Source organism: Dermacentor albipictus, chromosome 4 (assembly GCF_038994185.2).
Source record: "Dermacentor albipictus isolate Rhodes 1998 colony chromosome 4, USDA_Dalb.pri_finalv2, whole genome shotgun sequence".
Lineage (NCBI taxonomy): Eukaryota > Metazoa > Arthropoda > Arachnida > Ixodida > Ixodidae > Dermacentor > Dermacentor albipictus.
Window position 1 is genome coordinate 32,141,341 of NC_091824.1, and position 21,881 is coordinate 32,163,221.

Below are 21,881 nucleotides of genomic sequence, written 5' to 3' on the forward strand. Positions count from 1 at the left end.
GCTCCTCCAAAAAAATAGTAATACATCTAGTTTCGCGTGCCCTTTGCGATCCGAATCAATAGATGTAGAAATAGAATCAAGAGAGGCAGAGCAAAGCAATGAGTCGCTGCAACGTTTTCCCCAAAATTTTATTGAGAGATATCCATTTGAGCGAAAACAGTGCAATAAAACAGGGCATAAAAAGAATCAGGTTGCAGCGCTGAAAAAAAAAGAACATGTGAATTGTATGCAAAATAATATGCGATAGAGAGGGGAAGGCTCCCAAGGTACGTTGTTTTAGCAGGATGTGAAGTTCACCTGAGTCAAAAACTAAGCACAGTGAGGGGGTTGATAGTTGCGCATTCGTAATCTATCGATAAATTATCCCGTTCCCACAAAAATATTAAAATCAATGAATCAGTTACTAAGAGTTTAATTCGAGTAATGAATTAATCAAAGAATTTATCGCTTTATTTCCAGTGAAAGGAGATGCCGGTGGCATCAGAAGAAAAGCCGGACTGAGCTTGTCGAGGCATCTGAGCGCGACGCAGTTTAGCAGCCTGGTACAAGCAACACAACATAGGTTCGTGAACTTCTAAATACAAAATAGCAAAGATGCAAAATATTCACACGCTTGTACATATACGGGAAAAGGTTACAAAGATGGCAAACCACAAATCAACAGTAAAATAAACAAAACCGCATACGTAATGACATCTCATAACATTGTGCAAAAGAATCAAAGTATCGGCTTAGAGAAACTCATTCAATTCACGCCTACGGCATGTTTTGCTGTCAAGACTGCTTTCTGCAAGCATACATTCAAGGCATAACTTCAATCACATTGAATAACATGTTCAGACTTCAATTTATTCTCCCGCGACGGAGCAGTGTATCAGCTGGGTGTTATCAGCGTGCATGGAACTGGGCAGGGGCCGAGCGCTGTCACACTTTCAGGCAGAAGGGGCTCCCACATGGCCCGTAGCAGCAGATGGAGGCTTTCGATTTACAGCCTAATTGAAAGCAGGTGGCGTTGTTGCGTGGTCCCTCACAACCATCCGGAGGTGGCACGAAGGTAGGACAGCGGAATGGAGCCCGCCGTGAGCGTTTGGGGCCGACACCTGTAAAGTACAACAAATCTAATAATTACTCAAGCACATACTACACAAGTGCAGTGACGTGGCACTTGGGGGACGTACTTGTGGTTTTATTGTTTGTTCACCGATGTTACAGAAATTGATTGATGCGACTAAAGTAGGATGGATAAGATTCGCCACCAACCTAGAGTACGCACTAATTCTTCCATTTCGTTTCTGAAAAGGGCTTGTAATGTTCTAGAAAGAAAAAAGCTCCAGCAAGCATAGCGGCAACCTGACCGGTTTCGAGCAAAGTTCTCACTCGATACTGCCGGCTAAAGAAGAACTGCTCACACCCATTGAAGCCACTAAGCAGATTTCCATGGACAGTGCGCCGTCTCTTCGCTGTCCTATTTCGCGGCGCTCATAGCGAAATTCGGATGTTGTTGACAAGGGTTCTAGCAGTTCATCCCCTTTTATATGTAGTTGCAAGCCTTGAAAGCGTTAACCGCGCTTTACTCAATAAACGGCAGCAGAGTGACAAACACCACATTTTCGCGTAATTCAAATATTGCACAAATAAATACACCACTAACAAGTACGATGAACTCATCAGGAATAATTTTATTTGTCAGTGAGATTAACTCTCGCGGTGTCACGGCTTTGATTTCATCTTCTATCACCACAGTGCATTAATATATAGGGTGGCCCGGCTAGCATTAGCCAAGCTGTTCCGCCAAAACAAAAGATAAAAACAAACGTGGTGCGAGACACAATTACAGGACCTGCGCTATTCAGTCGATTGACGACCCTACACCATAGGTCTTCAAATTGGACCTTGCACGGTATTTGTTCAATCCTTTTTGTTGGTTTCACATATTCAAAATCATATCATTATATATATATATATATATATATATATATATATATATATATACGTACATATCCTAATCAGCGCCAGTGTCGTGTTTTTTCCTTCTTCCTTCTCTGATTCGCGCTGTTAATTTCCGCAACGTGCATCACCACCAATTCGCCCAAGTTTCTCTTCTAGAACATATTTGCTACGGTTAGCTGCAACACACGGTATAACAGTGTATTTACGCTGTTCCACAGAACACCACTTAAATCGAAGAACGGTCACACAAGATCGAAGCCTAAGTCTCAGCTTTTACTATTTCCTGCATATTAGACCATAAACAACCTCTTGTGCTTAAATATCCTGTGATAAGTAGCGTCATATCAATGAGTTCACAACCAGACATAATCGAGCAGTGACATGAGAAATCGGTGCGTGATAGTACGCAATGCATGCGACCACAAGTGAATGCGCGAGATATATTTATTGCACTCTACTAGAGGTATTGACTCTACGAGAGGTGAGAGTTTCTGCCCGCTCTAATTAGGAAAACGGCGGCACTTAAGAAAGCGAGCGAACGCACCATCTACAAGTGGATATTGTAAGACGAATCAGGAGATGGCGCCATCATCCTGTGCGACACGCTGGCCGAGTACTTCTGAGCCCTCCGCTACTGCCCTCTCTGCAACACTCCCTTTCCTGCGTATCTCTAAATCTCTTGAATACGGACCCCTTTGGGGCGTCATGGGTATTATGGAACCAATTTCCTATCTCTGCTATTACAACAGCTCATCTCGCTCCGCAGTTGCAGTCGTAGTAGAAGCTGCCGCCGCCTGCGCTGCAGCGCTCTCAGACGACATGGCGCGGAAGGGCACCTTTAAGATATGTTATGGCTTCTTTATTGCTCGAAAAAGCCTGTGGCATCCACAGTACTACACGGAACTACTGAGACAGGGTGAAAGTGTGCGGATAAGCTTGTCTGAACCTGCGCATCCACAAGGCTGCTACGTGACACGACCGCGGTAGTTATACTTTTGTTTCTGCCAAATTCAGATTCTCAAAGTTGCGTCGCCTGTTGCAGCTGGTGTCGTCAATAAGTTGGATGGTAAACATGTAATTGGTTACCGAAAAAGAAATGTGAACAGTTTGCACTAGTGGTGCGAGGCTGGGTCACAGCGGAGCTAGTTCCGGCTTTTTGCTAAGACCGCTGCCTCGGCGCAATGGGCAGGGTCGGCTCTCCTTCGGCGACTGTAGTCCCGCTGGGCCGGGCGCCGAGCTTCCTTGTAGGCCGCTTCTCCCTCGGGATCTTGCCTTTCTTCGGTCACCCCGTGGTAACTGTGCAGGCGGTTCCACGAGACGAGAGAGGCGACACGTCTCTCGGAGCTCCGGCTGCTCGGAGCTTTCTAGCATTTGAGTGTCGTCACGGCTAAGCGAACACTCGCTTCTCCTCGTCTGGATGTATGGATGGATGTCATGAGCATCCCCTTTGGAACGGGGCGGTGGGTTGCGCCACCAAGCTCTTGCTAGTATACTGTCTAATGTCCTACCTAAGTTAAACCATAAAAAATAAAAAATAAACGCTATTAACTCCCCCACCAAAAGTTTCTGATCCCCTATTGCTAACTGTGCTTTTGTAAGTCTCCGTTTTTTGTCGTTTCCCTACTTTTCGTCCACCAATCCTCACATCGCCACTTACTAATGCGTATTGCGGACATTTTTACTTTTCCTCTGCTCCCGCTGAACCCAAGGGCTCCAAGAATGCCAGTGGTGCCTAAATCGACCGCTTGGTAGACATCATGACATTCTAATAAAGCATGCTCCATAGTTTCCTTAGCTTTACCACAGCAAGCACATGCTTCTTCTTTCTTCTTATATCTCGCTTTATAGGGGTGTGTTCTAAGGCATCCCGATCTCACTTCGAAAAGTAATGAGCTTCCCTTTGAGTTATCATTAATTGTGTCTTTCCTTATTTCGTTTTTTTTCCTCTTAAGTAGTTACTCATGGCAGGTTTACTTTCCATTGCCGCCACCCATGAGATTATTTCAGCCTTTCTTGACTTTCCGCTTGACCGTCTTTGTTGCTGTGTTGCCCACACTACAAGCCGCATACTTGCTTGTAAGCTCCCTAGTTCTTTTCCTCCCCTGTGAATCAATGTCCTTCCTGTACAGATACCTGAACACTCTCCCAGCCCAGTTACTTTCTTCCAGATTCCTCAGGCGTTCTTCATACTCAATTTTACTGCAATATTCCCTCACTTCAAAACTAGTCCAGCCCATATCACCCTGCACAGCTTAATTTGTAGTCTTCCCGTGAGCGCCCAATGCGAGGCGACGCACTGACCTTTCGTTCCCGCCGAGTCCTGATTGTACCCCTGATTTAAAGCAAACAAGCGCTATTCCAAAAGTGAGTCCTGGAACCATTACACCTTTCCACATACCTCGGAGAGCCTCGTACCTATTGTATCCCCATAGCGCTCCATGCTTCATTATGGCTGCATTTCTCTTCCTCTTCACTGTTATTGTTTTGTTCTGTGTTTCCATATGTATATTGCCCTCGTTTATCCATATACCAATGTATTTATATTCTGTTACCCGAGGTATTTCCTGGCCCTCTATCTCCACTGTCTGTTCACTGTTTTCATTGAATACCACAACAACCTATTTCCTAACACTACATTTAAAACCTAAATTGTTGCCTTCCTGTCCACAGATATTAGCCAGACGTTGCAAATCACTTTGCTTGTTAGCTAGCAACACAATGTCATCCGCATAAAATAAACCTGGGAGCTGCGGCTCTTATACTGTACCCGCCTGTTTGTATGAGAGAATAAACCTGATATTACTTCCTTCTAGTGCCCTCTCCATCCTCACCATGTACATCATAAACAGCAGCTGGGATAAAGGGCACACCTGTCTCAGTCCCTTGTTGATATGAACTTTCTCCTCGCTTCTCATGTCTTCCCATTCAACGCAAACGGTATTTTCTAGGTAAATCTCTCTCAAAAGCTGTAGACAACCGTCACCTAATTCTTCCCCTTTCAGAATATCCCCCAACATGTGACGGTCTATGTTGTCATAGGTTCCTGTAATGTCTAAAAAGGCCACATACAATGGTCTGCTTTCTACTTTTGATATTTCAATACACTGAGTAAGAACAAATAAGTTATCATCTTAACGCCTACCTATTCAGAAGCCATCCTGAAGTGCTCCCAAAATGCCATTATTCTCTACCCAGCTTGAGCTTTAATTTGATTGCCGGCATTGCTAGCCTGTATATTACCGATGTAATGGTCAACGGTCTATACGAGTGAATTCTATCTTTCTCCCCCTTGCCTTTCTAAATTAAATTCATTCTACTTTGTCGCCAACTGTCTGGTTTACGTCTATCTCTTGAAGTTTGTTCCAATGCTTTCACCAGAGCTTCCTTACTTTTTGGTCCTAGGTCATTTATCAGTCTAACAGGAACCTCGTCTCGCCCTGTGGCTGTGCGCTTAGGAATTTTCTCTTCGGCTTTCTTCCAGTTGAAATTTATCAGCACCAGCTACTTTTCCACCTGGTTCTCTTTCATGCTCTTTTTTTGCTTCAAGTAAAACCTCGTCATTGCCTTGTAAAGATTCGGCTGTTATTTTTCGGGTGTAATTTATTGCCGCTTTCCCTTCCATTTTGTTTCCATCTTCGTCTAGGATATGTTGTATTGTTGTTGACTTCCTGCCTAATAAATTTATGTATTTCCAAAATATTCTAGGTGCGGCCTCCTTTTCCTCACGTGTCTCTGACAACCAACGTTCACTTTCACCTTTTATTTTTGCTTGCTCCAGTATTTGAACCATAGACTTTTTCTCCCGGTGTATTTCCCATTTACTGGCTACTTCATCCTGCGGCAACTGCGCCTTCTTTGCCTGCCTGTGCTCTCGAGAAGCTTTCTGTCGTTATCTGATCGCTTATCGCATCTCCCTGTTCCACCAGCTTTCGTTTTTTTCTGTTCCTGTCCAGGAACAGAAACAACATGTTCCTTTCCAATGAACATGTTGTTTCTCTTTACGTATTTCTGTCGGTATAACACTTAGAAGCTCACCATACTCTCACTCATTACTTGGTCATTTGCCAATTTCTTCCTCGACTCTAGTGTCTATATTTGCTATTTGTTCTGCCTTCAGATTTGGACTGGCCATTTTGCGCTCCTTGATCTCTTCCGCAAATACATATCCTATTTTTAAAATGATGCGTTTATGATCGCTCCCTATGCTGCTAAACCCTTCCGCATCGATGACCATTTCTCTCAAATTATCATGAATTCCTTCTGTCATCAGACAGTAATCCATGGTCGATTGCCGGTTTCCCAATTCCCACGTGATCTTCCCTGCACACTTAGGCCCTATATTCATGATAACAAGGTTATGTTGCTCACAAAGGTCTAGCATTGAGTTCCCGTTGTTGTCGGTATAGCTATCTAAAGCCTCTATGTGGGCATTCAGGTCACCTAATATGACAATTTCAGCACCATTCCAGAAACTCTTTATTCTTCTCTGTGCAATTATTTCCGGTCCACAAATCCATAACGCCCAGCCAAGTTTTTTTCCCACTCATTGTTCCTGATAACCAAAGATGTTCTTGACATCTTGGATTTACTCTTTTCCATCTGGCTTCCTGATGAATGAGCAATCCGACTCCCCCTCCCTTTCTTTCCGACTTAGTTCTGTTGCACCCTTCCCAAACATAATTCTCAATAACTGACGGCTCTTCTGAGTCTCTAAGGTACGTTTCTGTAACCGCATACACCCCTATTTGTTCTCTAACTAGTTCTTAATTTTTGCCCACTTTTCCTTTCTTCTGCCGCCCTGCATGTTTATGTAGCCTATTGCATGGCGAGCTCTCTTTCTTGCTTTTCTCATTTTCTTGCTATCGACGGCGATGCTCTTCTGATGTTCCCCTAGGGGACCTTCTTCATTACTATATACTCTGACCTCCTGAGCGCCCGCGGGCCCCCTCAAGAAGCAACCGCGAGAGGGAAGCGCATGCACGCAGCGGCGAGAGTGCGCCCTACGCACGTGTGTGATGCGAGGGAGGAGGTTGCAAGGCTAGGCGACGCACAGCTTGGCCGAGTTTTCTGTGGGCACGAAATGGACCTAATGAAAAGCTTAACAGCTTCGCTGTAAAAAGTTAACGTAATGGAAAGTAAAAACGTAATGGAATAAATACGAAACTACACAAGAAATGTAATTTATTATGACTAATTATTTATTGTTATTAGTTACGCGCAAGTCTGGTTCAAGATGAGCTAGCTCAGCTGTTGAAGCATATTTGTTTTTTTTTTTCATAGTAGCCATCATTTCAAAATAAGTAATAAATGGACATTTGATGAAATATAATGTATACTTCTGTCTTGTATTCTGTGCTACGAAGAGCGAGTGTTTTGTTATTGACTTAATATATTTATTCATGATGCGAGACGCTACAGCAACTTTACGTTCGCGGATGAATAAGCACACTTTTTTTTCCCACTGTTAATGCAATAAACAGTAAACGGCACGCTTTTGGCCGTGCGGCATATTGAAATCTAAGGAGCTTTTCGGTGCTTCAGCGGCTACATTCGCGACTGGTTCGAGCATACATTACTTTGGTACTCTAACTGACGTCGATACAACTGCTCGTTTATTAAGTTATACGTTATATTGCATGTATTTATCAGATAGAAAAGTTTAACCAAAGTATTAAATTGATTATGCAAAAATTACGTTTCTCAACTTTTGGGTTTTTCAACACTAGCAGTAGAAGTTCTTCGTGACCACGCTAGAATCCTGGACCTATCTTTTAGTGGTTATTCTTGATACTGCGGTCGTATAGAGGCGGAGTACTCCCTAGAACTAAGCCGGATCACTTATATTGTTCCTTGAACAAAGCATGCGCTACTACGCCACACCATGTCCCAAGAACACGGCTGAAGTAAAGCTCGTGCAGTCTCCATGCAAGTTTGTAACGCAACATTATTTGCTAGGAAAGGCTATAAAAAGTGCTGTTAACGTCACTCGCTTCATGTTTCGTCGGTGGCAAATAAGCAACACTGATGCGCATATATCTACATATATAGATATCTGCACACATGTTAAATTAAGCAGAACAGCACGTGTAGATTCACACGAGATGGCGCTAGACCATCGGAAGGCACAATTCGTGGCACCAGTTTTCAAACACTCGGCTTGCTTATCCGGCTTATAACCCCCATTCTTCTACGTTCGCACACGGTTGGCGCCAACGGTATTGTACGCCACCAGCAGTAGTCGTTTGGAGCACGGCGGTGTATATCTGCATTGTGCCGATGCAATACCTCGCGCTCAGTTCGGAGCATCCTTAAAGACCCCTTATATGACACGCGTATTCTTTGAACAGGCGTGCAGCGTGGCCAGGACGTTCTCTTGCCGGGAACATGATCTGAACTCTCCGATTAACTGCTGCCTTACCTTTGACGCACCAGGTGCCCCCGCAAGGCTTGGGGCAGCACTCCAGACCACGGGCGGCGCAGCTCTCCGGAGTGCACTGGCTGTAGGCGCAGTCGCTGAACACTCCTCTCGTGCTCGGACACGCGCTTTCGACCCAAGTGGCGCACACGACCAACGCGAACACCACGACCGCCAGGCAGACCATCGAAGCGGAGGGCACAGAGAGCGTCATGCTTGCAAATGGGGTCGCTGTGGTTGACAGCTCGAGTAAACCACTGGCGCGCCGTTGCTCGTTGTCTCGACACACGCTATTTTCGGAGGTGCGGCTTGGTGTCGAAAGCGCGTGCTGCCATCACAGGAACAATGGAAGAATTGCCGGAGCGAAGCGCGCTTAGCGAGCGGGATGCGCGAAGGGTGCAATGAAAAGACACAATGGAGCGCGTGTCAACTCTTATCGCCTCTGATTTCCGTGTTCGCACGTGAGCAAGCGGTCGTTTTGTTGCATTTTTTATCTTTAGATGAGGATATGGTGTCCGCAACGCGGGTCTTTCCTTTTCGGTATTTTTTCATTGCAAGCCATTCCACAAGCACGTGCCAATAACTCTATCAGTTTTGTGGCTGTTTTTGTTGCTGTCTACAGTTTCTTTTGACGTCAGCTGATACCTGTCGCCTCCGATTTGACAGCGAAAGGAAATCCCCCTTTTACTTCCTCCATCTGTGCCTACAGGCGCCCCTATCAGGCAGGAACCACACATCCCGTTACCCTGTTTGCATCGCACGTAGACAGAACGTGTTTACTTCCTGGCGCGATACAGCGGCCGCAGGCGATGGCTTCATTTCACCGTAATGCGACGCCCAGCCCCCGTTTATTGCCAAACGCTATGTCCATTTCGACGTTTGGCGGAAAATTGAAAACATTGGCAAGCCTTATGCAACGGAGCTATGTTTGCTTGTTTTTTTTATTCTACAAATATGCATTAGAAACCCCTATTTTTTCCGCATATGATGGTTCATTATTAAGAATAAGGCAATGGCTGTAGCTTCGCTCAAGTGTGTAATGTTCGACTATTGAGCGGTACAGTCGCCCAAATCTTTAGCTTGTGTGCGGGAGCGACGACTTTTCCGTGCGTCGGCGCCGTTTGACGGGGCGAGGCTGGGAACAGTCTGAGGCTAAGCGCATGCGGACAAAGCGCGCTCAGCTGGGCCCATCGTCTACTAGGCTGTTTCCAGCCTCGCCGCGTCATACGGCACTGACGCCCGGAAAAGTCGCCGCTCCCGCACACCAGCTAAAGATTTGGGCGACTGTACATTTTTTGTCGTATATGTACTACTTCCATGTGCAGGGACTCCAAAAAAGCATAGTTATCGCACGTTACTTTGTACGGTATTTTCAATGTAACTCTGCCCTTCGTATTTAGTGTTACAGCGAAGGTGTTAAGGGGATCTTCGCAGTGGTTCTGTAGGCCACTGTATTCGGCGGCGTAATCGATATCAAAATTAAAGGCAACGAAACTCCAGCCATAGCATCAATTTTGCGTTGAAAGGAAATAATAATTTAATATAAAACGGAAGTTACTCAGCGTGTATATCATTGAAATAGATGTAGATTGCTTGCGTGTTTTTTTAGGCATGTTACTTCGTTATAAGTGTACTTGATGCTCTGTGTATCTTCCTCACTTAACTTACCATCAATATCGCTCATCCATATTTCTTTGTAGCAGCTAAAGGCTTATCGCCGGTACAATGTGACGTCTTATGGACCCACGCACCCCATTATTAGCATACATACGGAGTGTATCCTGTCACGATGTCATGTTTTTTACGCATACGTCCAATCGCACTATAGCACAGGTGATATCTTGTTATAAGCATCGCTTTTAGCGTCAAAACTACTATGAGAAAACACATCTTTTTAAAAAAAGGGCGCAAAATAACTGTCGTGCGTGGAGTCAATGCCGGCGTTCAGTGCTTATCGTTCGAAATGCCGTACTCGGGGTGCATAGCTGCTGGCACATTTTGTGACACCGGATGACTTTGACGACGCCAAGGTGTGGCGTTTCTAAAACGACATGTAAACCATCGTCCTTGTGATGCATTGTGACACGGTCTCGGCCGCTCAGCGGTCTACTCCATGCTGCGCTCTGTCGCATGGCAGGTAGAATGATTCAATGATTATAGGTTCTTTATCTTTCTCTATTCTGATCCTTTCTGCTGGTTTATATCATGTATTGTTGAAACATTTTGTATTATATACACGTCGCGCGGAGTAAAGTCCGTTTTGTCTTCTTTAGCGCCGACAGGTGGCTGATCCTTTCTTTTTGAACAACATGCCAGGGGGGCCCATTTCGGACGTCTGCGGTGCAACTTTGGTAATTTTGACTATGTTAGCGCTCATTACGCTTTTGATTCATATTTAGCCTACTCTGCATCTCCTTCTCGCTCCTTGTATTGTTGAAACAACATTCTCATACCTCTTTCAGGTTCCTACGTCATTCAAGTAACAAAATTTCCCATTTTCTTGAGATGTCTTACAGACAGATAGCCAGATTCCAGATACGCGATAGCTATATAACTTCCTCAAAGAAGAGTTTGACATCAAACAAGAACATCTAAGGGGAGGAAGGAAGTCGTCATGTTTTTTTTTTTTGCTGTTACTGTAAAATTAGGTAATCTTGTATGATGTTATATAGACGGCCATATGGTAGTCATGACTGTCTTTAATGGCACTGCTGGTGAATAAGATAAAAAAATAGGAGTCAGATACTTCTTTTTCTGTTTTTTTTTTTTACTATACGGGAAAGGTTATCGCCAACATCAACCCTGCCGCGTCTTGAACGCTGACAACCTTTCCCCCAAAGTTAACCTACTGATAACAAATTCCGCGGAGTGATCTCTATCCGAATAGATTGTGAAAGGAATTTCTTACGAAAGCATTTTAAGTGGAGGTTACAGCAGCACGCAAGTGACATCGAAAAGAAAGGCACTGCCTTAAATGCCATTTCTGAGCGCGCGGTGTCTTTCGCTCATGAAATAGGCTAGGGCCAGGCACGTATTATTGAGCCCGAAAACAGGCATATACCACCTTTCCATTTTGAATCCAGGTTCATCCAGACTTTACTGCGCAGACTCTGAACCGTCGTGACAGCAGCTTGCCACACCTGTACGCGCGATGCTTGCGCCACCGCTTCAAGCCCATATAACATTCTGCTTAATTGCATCATTCTCACTGTTAACAATGATCTCTTGTGGGAGCCCGAACTTGCTTTAATTTTTCACCAACCATTTTTTTCCTTAGTCTGTGTTCTGTTATTGTTTTTCGTCGTGCCTCTTTTCGACCAGACGGAATTCCGTCAAGCTTCGGGTTTCATCTAATAGTAATTTGTGGTGAAATGTTCCTTTCATGGGCCTGTTCGAAACGTTACCAAATGCTTGCTTTTTGTTTTTTCTTGTTTTCGCACGTCATTCAAAGTTTGTAATTGAGTTCTAGGGTTTCCTAAGTGAACTAAACAAGGCTCCTTGTTAATATCGATCAAAATGAAGGGGCACGATATGGGTAAATGTTTAGGCAAAACTAATGCACGTGGGTTAACTGTGGCCTTTGCAATAAACTACGCAAGCCAGTACTCCGGAGCGTTACGAGTTTGTTTCAGGATGGCACAAAATTTAGCCCGCTGCCGTGGTGTAGCTACAAAACACCAACGAGTCTACATTTAGCCAACGCCGTGGGGAAGCTATGACAAATACGGTGTGTGTGAAGATATGTGCCTGTCGATTGAGATAATCTTCAGTAAACATTCATTTATGAAGTGCTGTAAAGCGTTACACGGTCCTTTGCTCTACGTTTCCCATTGTCGCGAAAGAAACCTACGTTACACAATGTTAATATTTGGCGCACATGTGAAGCTGTTGTAGGGTATGTGCAGTTAAAGTGCAAAATGCGATGCATTAATGGCCGTTTTTGCAACAGACGCGTATTAAAATGCTCCGAAGCACTTTAAGACATTTTTTACGAGAGGCCTGAAATTTAGAACGCTTCCCTCCCCTTATTACAAATCACCCCGAAGTAAAATTTAGCGAACGTGGGTGAAACGTCATGGTGACATTCTTTTGAGGACATAAATTCCATGTGGATCAAATTTGGGCTTTGCAAAACTTAATCCTTTCCGAACAGCTCCAAAGCGTTACATGGCCATATTACGCTGTTTCAGAGTGTACCGAGGGAAGTGCACATTACCAAAGCTTCCGCTCCACTCAGATTTCACACCCTGAGGCAGTACTGATAAGTGCCCAGATAAGGTATATTTCACAGCGATTGTGTTCTGCCTACGTCTTTCTTGGTCTTCAGTGCACTGTTGCTTATTTTCCAGCAATCAATATCAACTCGCCCAGTTTTCCATCCTCTTAACACGTTTAACCGATACGTGAGCGATGTGCTAACACATTGGCTGCAAAACGTACACGGGGACGCAACCGCACGCTCCCCTGAATCGGTTTAAAGGTGGAGTGAGGCAAACGTTGTTGCGTTACCTTAATTACGTTAATTGCACTAATAATTACGTTAAATGGCATCAGCGTTGCACGCCCTCGCATTTGAACTGGCTTGATAGGAGCTCTTCATTCTTTGAGATGGTCTATGGTCAGTGTCGTGCACTGACAATCAAAGGCAAGCATCACAGCTCTTCGTGTCTTTTTGATAGACAGTATACTTAGTCGATTTCCTTCAAAGGCGACCCAGTGCGAATATGCTCATTATCAGACTTTGTGCACGCTTACGTGGACTTTCAACATTTTTGCTTCGTTAATTTTCAACTGTTTTAATTTTGTTGCTATGACTGTTAAAATTGAGTCTGTTTTGGTAACGCACGCTGGTGATTGTGTGCTCGCTTTGACTTAGGTGGCTTGCACATTGGTAGCTTTATATTGTGCAGCATGCAACGCCAGGGTTAAAAGCGCAAGGACATGATATTTTCGACTGTGCATTTTTTTTTACTTAAACGCGCTGGAAATCTAATCCCTGTTAAAAACCTGCCCAGACTCACAGCACCGTAAACGTTGCAAATTATTATCATTTATGATCCGACGTTTTTGTTTTCCAGGAGCTAAATGTGTCGTTACGTCATGACGCAGAAGGTGGTCACGTCGGAGCAGGAAATTGCGACGTTCTTACACTGGCTCTAGCTCGCTCATTCGTCTGCTGTGCTGCCGCTACATCGGCCCTCACAACGCGTAGCAGCACACGAACACTTACAAAAATAATAAAGGCAAGTTTTTATTTTTTTGTTTATTTCCAGGCGCAACTTCACCTCTAGTAGGTAAATCTCCAGTCACAATTTCAAAGTCTTTTCTCGTATTTAGGTAGCTGCGATGTAGTAAAGGTTACCCGAACTGCCAAGGTTCAATCAGTGGTTCCTTTCGAGTGCGATACATTCCATGGTCATCGAATTACGAGTGAACAATACCCGAGAAAACGCCGTCAGGAACCTTGGAGGTCATCGCGAGCTGTAGCGAGAACCTCAAGGAGGCGTCGCCCCCCATCCCTTGTTATTGTCGCTTTTAGGCTTACGAGACCTCCACTCACGCTAAGAGTGCTTTTCTTGGCACTGAAGAAGCATGGTTTATTAGCGTAACCCAGCAAATATTTTTGTTTAGTGTCCCTTCACAATCAAAAAGAATTGTTCATCACGAAATACTTAGTTCGCTGCTACCACCTTGATCAAGCAGCTCGTCTCCTATTACTATACTAATCGTGACTACAAGATGGTCGTGCATGCCACAGCTACAGGAAGCCAAAAAACACTTCTGCCATTCCCTTAGGGAAACCTAACTGAAGTAACGTATGTGAAAGCATTCCGGGCATCCGAAAGGCGGCAGTGCATAGGAATCTCCCTTGAACAATGTTGAAAGCCCTTATTTATTTATTTATTCACATAACCTTACAGGCCCATTAAAGGACATCGTGTAAGGGGGGCAACAGTAATTACATGGCAAAAATAGCAAATGGATACATCGTTATACAATAATAATACGCAGTGAACTTAGATTATCATTGAACATTTCATACTATTTTATCGCAGAGATGAAGAGTAAATTACAAAATTTTAAAAGAGAAACTTAGTAGGTGGTGTACGTATCAAGCGGTTGCAGGTGCACACTCAAATGAATTACCTGCATAGTCTTGTACGCGACATTGATGAAGGATTTGTATTTTATGGGGACAGCATGAACGGAAAATGGGTTGGAAGGTTACTTGGGGCGGGCAAAAGGGCGCAATTCAGAAATCAAGAAGCCGTGGGATACCTAAGAGCAACCTAGCGGTACACTCAGGTATCAGCAACCTAAGCTCGTATAAAGTGGCAGACAACATGCTGGGCGTAAGGCGGGTCGACGAGCAACCCAGCTCCTGCACGCTATTTGTTTTTGCTAAATGGATGTTTATTCTGACGACGCGTCGGGAAGACTATTTGCGTGCCTAGCGCTCAGTGAATCTTTCACACGAATGTCCCCGGTATTCGGTAGCAGTAGTTTTCATCGCAGCCATTGCTGCAGCAGATGGATCCCAGCGTGGAGCAATTCAGTTGTTCACAAGTCGTGTTACTCTTCGGAAATCGGCATTTAGTGGCCCGACGAACCACTGGGGGACAGATCTCCGGATATGTTGACGGGGGACCTGTGCCTGAAATTTTGCAAAAGAAAAAAGAGACCATAGACACAGAAATTCAACATTATAGCCAAATACTTGTATTATTCTTGGTCTCCCTCTACCAATTCGTTCCCATTGAAAGGAGCACAGTTCGGAGATTACACAATGTTCCATTGTCCGGACTTGAGCGCAAGAAAAAAATTGAATTACCATTACCGGGAAATTTTGTGAACCTGTGACATCCACGTGAGCTGGATGCGGACCTTTTATGGTGACCGCTGCATTGGATCTTCTTTCTTTAGTGGGAGCTCGGCGCAAACCATGTACGTGCGTGCAATTACTCTGAAAAATGTACTGCGAGCAATGCTTCTTCACAAGTCGCAAGAAGGATTAGCCTAGCCATTCTGGCCATTAGCAGGTGAAATTACAAGCACCTGAACACTTTCATTTACAAGAAAAAATGGAAGAGAGTGAGCCCGTGCACCTATACTTATCTCTAACGCATGAAGTGAAGCGGACGCACTAGAATAAAGCTTATACGAATGGGTATTAGTCTTTCTTTAAAGCGAAACTTTCTTGGCCTCTTCGAAAACGTTGGAGGTGAATTTGACCATCACGACGCGCATGCTCACTGACGTCATAACCGACGCGCTTGTGACAACTTATGGAAATCGTGCCACAAGATATATGAACGAGATGGGGGGAACTGGGAGTCCCGGTATTCCTTAGCCGCAACAATTTCTAACGATAATTATGTCATGCTAAGTGTAGCGACAAATTATTTGTTGTTATAAAATGTAAAAAATAATTAGGCAAATGGAAATGAAATTGTACGAAAAAAAGAAAAAGAGCTAGCCGCCGGGGAAAGCCGAACTTGTGAACTCATTGCGCAACCGGCAGCACTCACTTAGCGGAGCTTATGCGGTCACCTACTTGGATTCATAAATGAAGTATACATAAAATGTACATTTTGTTCAGTATCGCTTTCATTGCCTCCCAGGCAAGCAATCATCCCGCAAGACCGGTCAGAGTAAGGCATCACGAGGCGTGTTATCCGTCTCTAGCCGAAGCACGTGGAAGGATGTCAGTTCGGGCGCGTTGATGGCGATGCAGGTTTGACCGATGCAAGCTCATTGGTCACGTCGTGACCGTAAACGGCCCTTGGCAGCACTTCGAGGGCAAACCTCGTACACATGTGAAAACGCCCGGCAAAGTGAATACGATGTTGGCCGTGGTCGTAGCCCAATTGGCGAAACACCGCGCGCGTAGTGCAAATGAAGTAGTTCCCACTTCTGACAAGTTATCCTTGCGTCCAATTTCACTTTCCTTTATTTCATTATTTCCGCATTTCCATAAAAAGTAAGAATATACAGTAATGAACGCAAAGACATGATATTTGAGTGTTGTCAGCTACTGTGCTCAGAACGGTGGTGTCGCGTTATGCAAGACCTCTAGCCTAGGGCACAGCCGCCATATCTTATATATAACGCATGGCTCACCCACTGTTCCACACAATGTGCGTATTCCAACGATGTATCACAAGGGAGCCACAGTATCCACCAGTAATGAAAATGCGGAGAACAGGATATCGTGGAGGCCCTGAGTACATTGAAACCAAAGCACTCTTTTCCTTACTACCAAACACCAAGTTTTGTTACCAAAGGTTGTTGTGTTTCAGTTCTTTTCCTTAGGCGCATTTTTAATCTTACTTTGCGTACTAGTGTATTTCCTTCTTGTTGGAAGCAGGTAATAAGTTTGCCAATTCATAAAAGTGGCTACATTAGCCACATTAAAAATTATCGACCCGTGTCCCTCTTGTTTCCATGTGCAAGAGTGCTTGAAATAGCTGTGTTTACACATCTGTCGTTTTTCTTTAAGCATGAGATCAGTAAATGCAAACATGGCTTTGTTCCTCGTAGGTCTGCGGAAACAAACCTTGGGCTCCATAACGCTAACCTATTATAAACTTTTCTCTTCCAATTCTTCAATCAACCCTCCGCAATTGGTCAAAAACATTTTGGCCATTCTGCCTTCACCTGCCAGTCACGCGACGTCACGCAAACCGCGACAGCTCCCCATCTGATATGACGTGGCACTTTGATTATGCATGATAGGACTGAACAAAAGAAATAGAGTTATTTCTGATTCGACGCCTTTTCCCAATTAGCCCTCGGCTATTGGTCATACGATTTCGGTCTGCACCCACTTTACCTGCCTCATCGCATCAAAGTGGCGTGTACGCGGTGAAGACGCATAAATATGCCGAGCAAAACTGAAATTTTCTCTGAATAGCCACAGGCTGCCCCGTTCCGAAATGTATAAAGGATGGCTGCGACCGATCGCTCAGGCACTGGCCACTCGCACCGGCAGGAGAGCATGGGTTAATTTCCGTGCAATAAAGCTTTTTTTTTGCTGAGGCTCCTTTTTAGCGGCATTTCTAACGTACCATTGCATGCCGCCGCGAGTTTGGACCAGCCACCGCAAGCTATGTAAGGGGAAACGGACGAATCGCAGACGCTGGCACCCCATCTCTCTCCGGTTATCGATTTGCAGTGCACTGGCACTGCCCCATTGAATCCCTTTCCACTTGAACTGGCTCCTCGCCTCTTATCAGCCAATTAGATAAAGACAAGCCAAGCCGTTAAGTGTAGGCAATGCTATTCGTTTTTAAAGCAAACAAAACTGACCTCCTATAAACGAGGAGAGCGTTAAGATTGGTCTGTTTAGACAGCCCTGCGGGTCACTGCCCGATGCTTCCGTCGGCGGCTACGCAAACCTGACGTCAGGAGATTGGGATAAAAACATATTGGAAAAGTGTTACGTTATAGGGCCCTGGGATAAAAAAAACATATTGGAATAGTTTTACGTTACAACACCCCTTGTTCCTTTTTTGATGCTGCGGGACATTTTGCTGCTAACCGGAGACAGACTACACTTTGATCTGCGGAAAGGATTTGATGTTTCGTGACTTTGTAATCCATAAACTCCTGAGTTACGGCGTTCATTCTAGCTTGCACAGGCTTATTAAAGACTTCCTGTCTACTCAGTTAAATTACGTTCGCCTTGGAGCTAAGTACTGTTTCCTTATCAATCAACTACCGGTGTTCCGCAATGGTCTAACTTATTTCCATTCTTTTAAATGACCTTTTTAATAATCTAGAAGAATGTCTCAGTCATTCGCGTCTTCTTTTGTACGCTGACGATATTAAACTTTGCCGTGAAATAGGATCAGCGCTGGATTGCGAATTATTACAGGAAGATGGTAATTCGGCCACAGAGTTATGTGCCTCAAACTTTTTTCCACATTAATCCAACTAAGATATTTTTTGTTTCCTTTAATTCGTCACAAAATGTCCACTGTGCTGTAAGAATGCTCACTTGATAACATTCTTTTGAAAATAGCGAGTTGTTAGGTATACTGGCTGGCTCCCGACAAACTTTCGAAGAACATGTTTCAAATATTGTTAATGCATCCTAAACAAAGTTAGATCTCACATCAAGAACGACATGAAGATCACGAATATGAACTGCGTTGTTCTCTTGCGTTTTTTTGGTCCTTTCAAAGTTAGCGTTTAATTCTGTTGTACTGAACTGTATTAATTTCACGAATGGAGCAAAATTTGAACGTGATGAGCGACGTTTCATTCGTATCATGTACGATCGTTTCTTGGGACGCCCTCTATTTCGTGCCTATGAGTAGTACTGCGCATATCTTACATTAGACTCCTACAAATAAAGCGTCAATATCGATTATTGTTATACTAAACACATTACTTATGCTTGTATAAACTAATTCACAACGATTTCTCTTGTCCGCGGTTACTGTCGGCTGTAACGTTCTGTGTGCCTCGTTCAAACTTGCGTAATCCCAGGGTTTTATACGTGAATTCAGCTTGCAGCTCTAACGCTATAGCACGTCTTAACAAAATACCTTGCGTTATTATCTAAATATTTTCAGCTCTTGTATTAGTTCTTTATCCTTACGCATGTTTCGTAAGCGCTGTGTGCAAGAACACGAGAGTTTGTTCGCGCTGCGCAGAGCCCCACGCTGCAGATTCCTGTGTAGCGTGGGGCTCTCAAATGCCCCACTTGCATTGGGTCCCATGATGTTACCTCAAGGGACTGTCCCAAAATGAAGAAGGAAAGGGAGGTCTTGAACCAGATGGCGAGAGACCATTCATATCGCCGGGAAGCTGTTGCAGCCCTTAGAAAGCGACGCTCCCGACGCCGTCGTACTTCAATGAACGCAGGCGCCTATGTGAAGAGCGCACTACATACGACAACCCCTCCTCCTCTGCCCCCTACGCCTGGCGGAGTCGAGTCTAAGGTCGTCGCGCAAAACACCAATACAGAAGCTTGGCCCGCTCTACCAAAGCGACAGCCCCCACCACAGCTGAAGCCACAACCGAAGCAAGCGCCGGGGTCACAGTCGATGGTACAGCTGAAGCCATAGCTAGTGCCACAGCCGAAGCTGCAGTCGGAGCCACGACCGATGACACAACCAATGCCACAGCCGGATTCACAGCCTAAGCCACAGCCGGAGCCACAGCCGGAGCCACAGTCGCATCAAAGGATGCAGAGCACTGCGGTAGAGTCCCGATAAATCATCCGAAAGCCGGCAAGTGGTTGTTATGCTTCGGTCCCTCATTAATACCCTTCGTGCACTTTTCAGCAACGTGTATACTCCATCAGCGCGAATTGCAGTGCAAGTGCTAGACGCTCTCAATACAGTGCTTGCAAGTCTCGAGTGAGCCCCGTAGCTCACTTGCAGCCCCCTATTCGCTCGTCGACCACAGGCTCTTTGGTCGTCCCGATTGTCATCAACCTGATAACCAGCTATGGAACTCCACTTTGGTGTCATGGTGCTTCACTACACACACAGTCATCCCTTCCTTCTGCTTTTCTTTTTTTCTATTCCGCCTTTCCCTCACCCCCAGTGTAACGTAGCGAATCGGACGCTCGTCGGATTCACCTCCCTGTATTACCTCTCTTTGTTAGCTCTATCTCTCCGTCTACTTCTGTGTGGAATTTATTTCGAGTTTTGTAGCGTCTTGTACCAGTGACCTTTCAGCTCTTCCGCTTTCTTTTCTGTTGCTTGTGATATGCAAGTGAGCCAACAGTAAGGCGTGGAGCTGTTGTAGCACAGTTTCAGAAATAAGTGATATGAAATGGGGATGCAATATTTTAAACTCTACTAAAACGATTCAGCAAGACGCGGTTTCTCATGCAGTGCTCGCCTAGCATTAAAAAGCGCTTTGCAAGCACTTTTCATTTTTGTTCCCAATTACTTTTATTAGAATGTGCACAATCCAATAACATGGAGCTTTCTAAGGCTTCGAAATGGCTTACAACAGTGCACCGTACTAAGCGACACGTTAGCTCAATGACTGCAAAAAAAAAGAAAAAGAATAAATTAAGTCAAACTCCGGAGTTCTACGTGTGAGAAAAAGGACATGGTTAAAAAGCACGCTATAGAAGGGGGGCTCTAAATGAACTTAGAGAGCTTGGGGCTCTTCACGTACACATAAATTAAAGTACACAAGAGTTTTTGCACTTCGACCCAGATGGAATGCCGCCGTGGCCTGGATAGAACACGCGAGCTCGAGCTCAGCAGCGCAGCGTCTCAGTCACTACGCTACTGCGGCTGATCGTGACTGTGTCATTGTTCTGCCGAGGCATGGCACGTATATAGGTTCCATCCTCCAGCCGCATTCCGATGGGACAGGAAAAGAAAATGTTTGCGCACCTTGATTTAGCTGACCTCTGACGACCGCCAAAGCGTACAGGCTAATCACGAATCCTCGTCTTCGGCGCACTGCATTGACCCACTACATGCAGTCTTTGGTCGTTAATCCCGCTTAATCCGTGAATTCCCGAAATAACGTACACCCTACCTTTGACGCACCAGCTCCCGCCGCACGGTTTCGGGCAGCACTCCAGGCCCTTGGCGGCGCACTCCGAAGGGCTGCACTCGCTGTAGGCGCAGGTGCTGTACCGACCCCGCCGCGTGATAGGACAGCGCGCTTGCACTTGCGCCACTGCGACGAGCATCAGCAGCACCGCTGTGGCAGCGAACGTGTAGCGGCGTACCCTGCCGACCTCGAGAGCGATCATCGTAGGCATCGGAATGGACGGCACGCACACACCCTCGCAGCGAGCAAACTGCGTCGTCGCCACTAGAGGAAACGTTTATATGCACGCTGAACGCACCTCCGTTGGCCGGATTACAGGTATGGGCTCTGACGTCCCGCGTGCGCTGTCGCCGCAGGTGAGCGCAGTGGCAATGCAGGAACCAGCCAGTACGAAACAGCTGAGAGTATCACGCGCTCATTTCGAAAGCGAAAGCAATGTCTTAAAATCGATGGGTTTCTTCCTCATATGCAGGTCAAGTAAACAGACCGTCGGTGAGGTATGAAATGAGAGTGAGGATTTGTGAAATGCTGGAGCCGTCAGGACGCCCTTCTTGAGGAAGCTTTGGCTCGGGTACATGTAAAATACATGTAAAAGAACAATTCGTTTTTCTCGGCAACCAGTGCACAAACTTTGGCGAGACTTGTTGCATTTAAAAGAAAATCCTAAATTCTAGTGACAGTTTGTTTCGAATTTTCGATTTACGTCGTCAATGTTTTATTAAACATTTGGCAAAAGTAAAAAAAAAACTAAGAAATCGAAACTATCATGTTCACAACAATGCAAGTCCCCAATAAAAAATGATATTACAATTCTATGAATTGCATTAATAGTACATCTAAAGCGGACAAAATTGATATGCTATAAATGAATCCTAAAAATTTAGCGATATGGAAATACAGCTTTTTTCAGAACCATTGCACACAACGTGACCAATTCACGTAAGGTATAAATTGGCACATCAAATTTATCCGCGTTTAATGA

General features: G+C 44.9%; 1 long non-coding RNA gene across 1 annotated transcript; it reads right to left on the minus strand.

Moving 5' to 3' along the window:
• Positions 1–14,240: 14,240 nt before the first annotated feature.
• LOC135900143 (uncharacterized) lies at positions 14,241–21,139 on the minus strand. The gene is made up of 2 exons (XR_010563804.1): positions 20,882–21,139; positions 14,241–15,020 (listed from the first exon to the last, which is right to left on the minus strand). It is a non-coding gene; the product is annotated as an uncharacterized lncRNA (long non-coding RNA).
• Between the last annotated feature and the right edge of the window lie 742 nt (positions 21,140–21,881).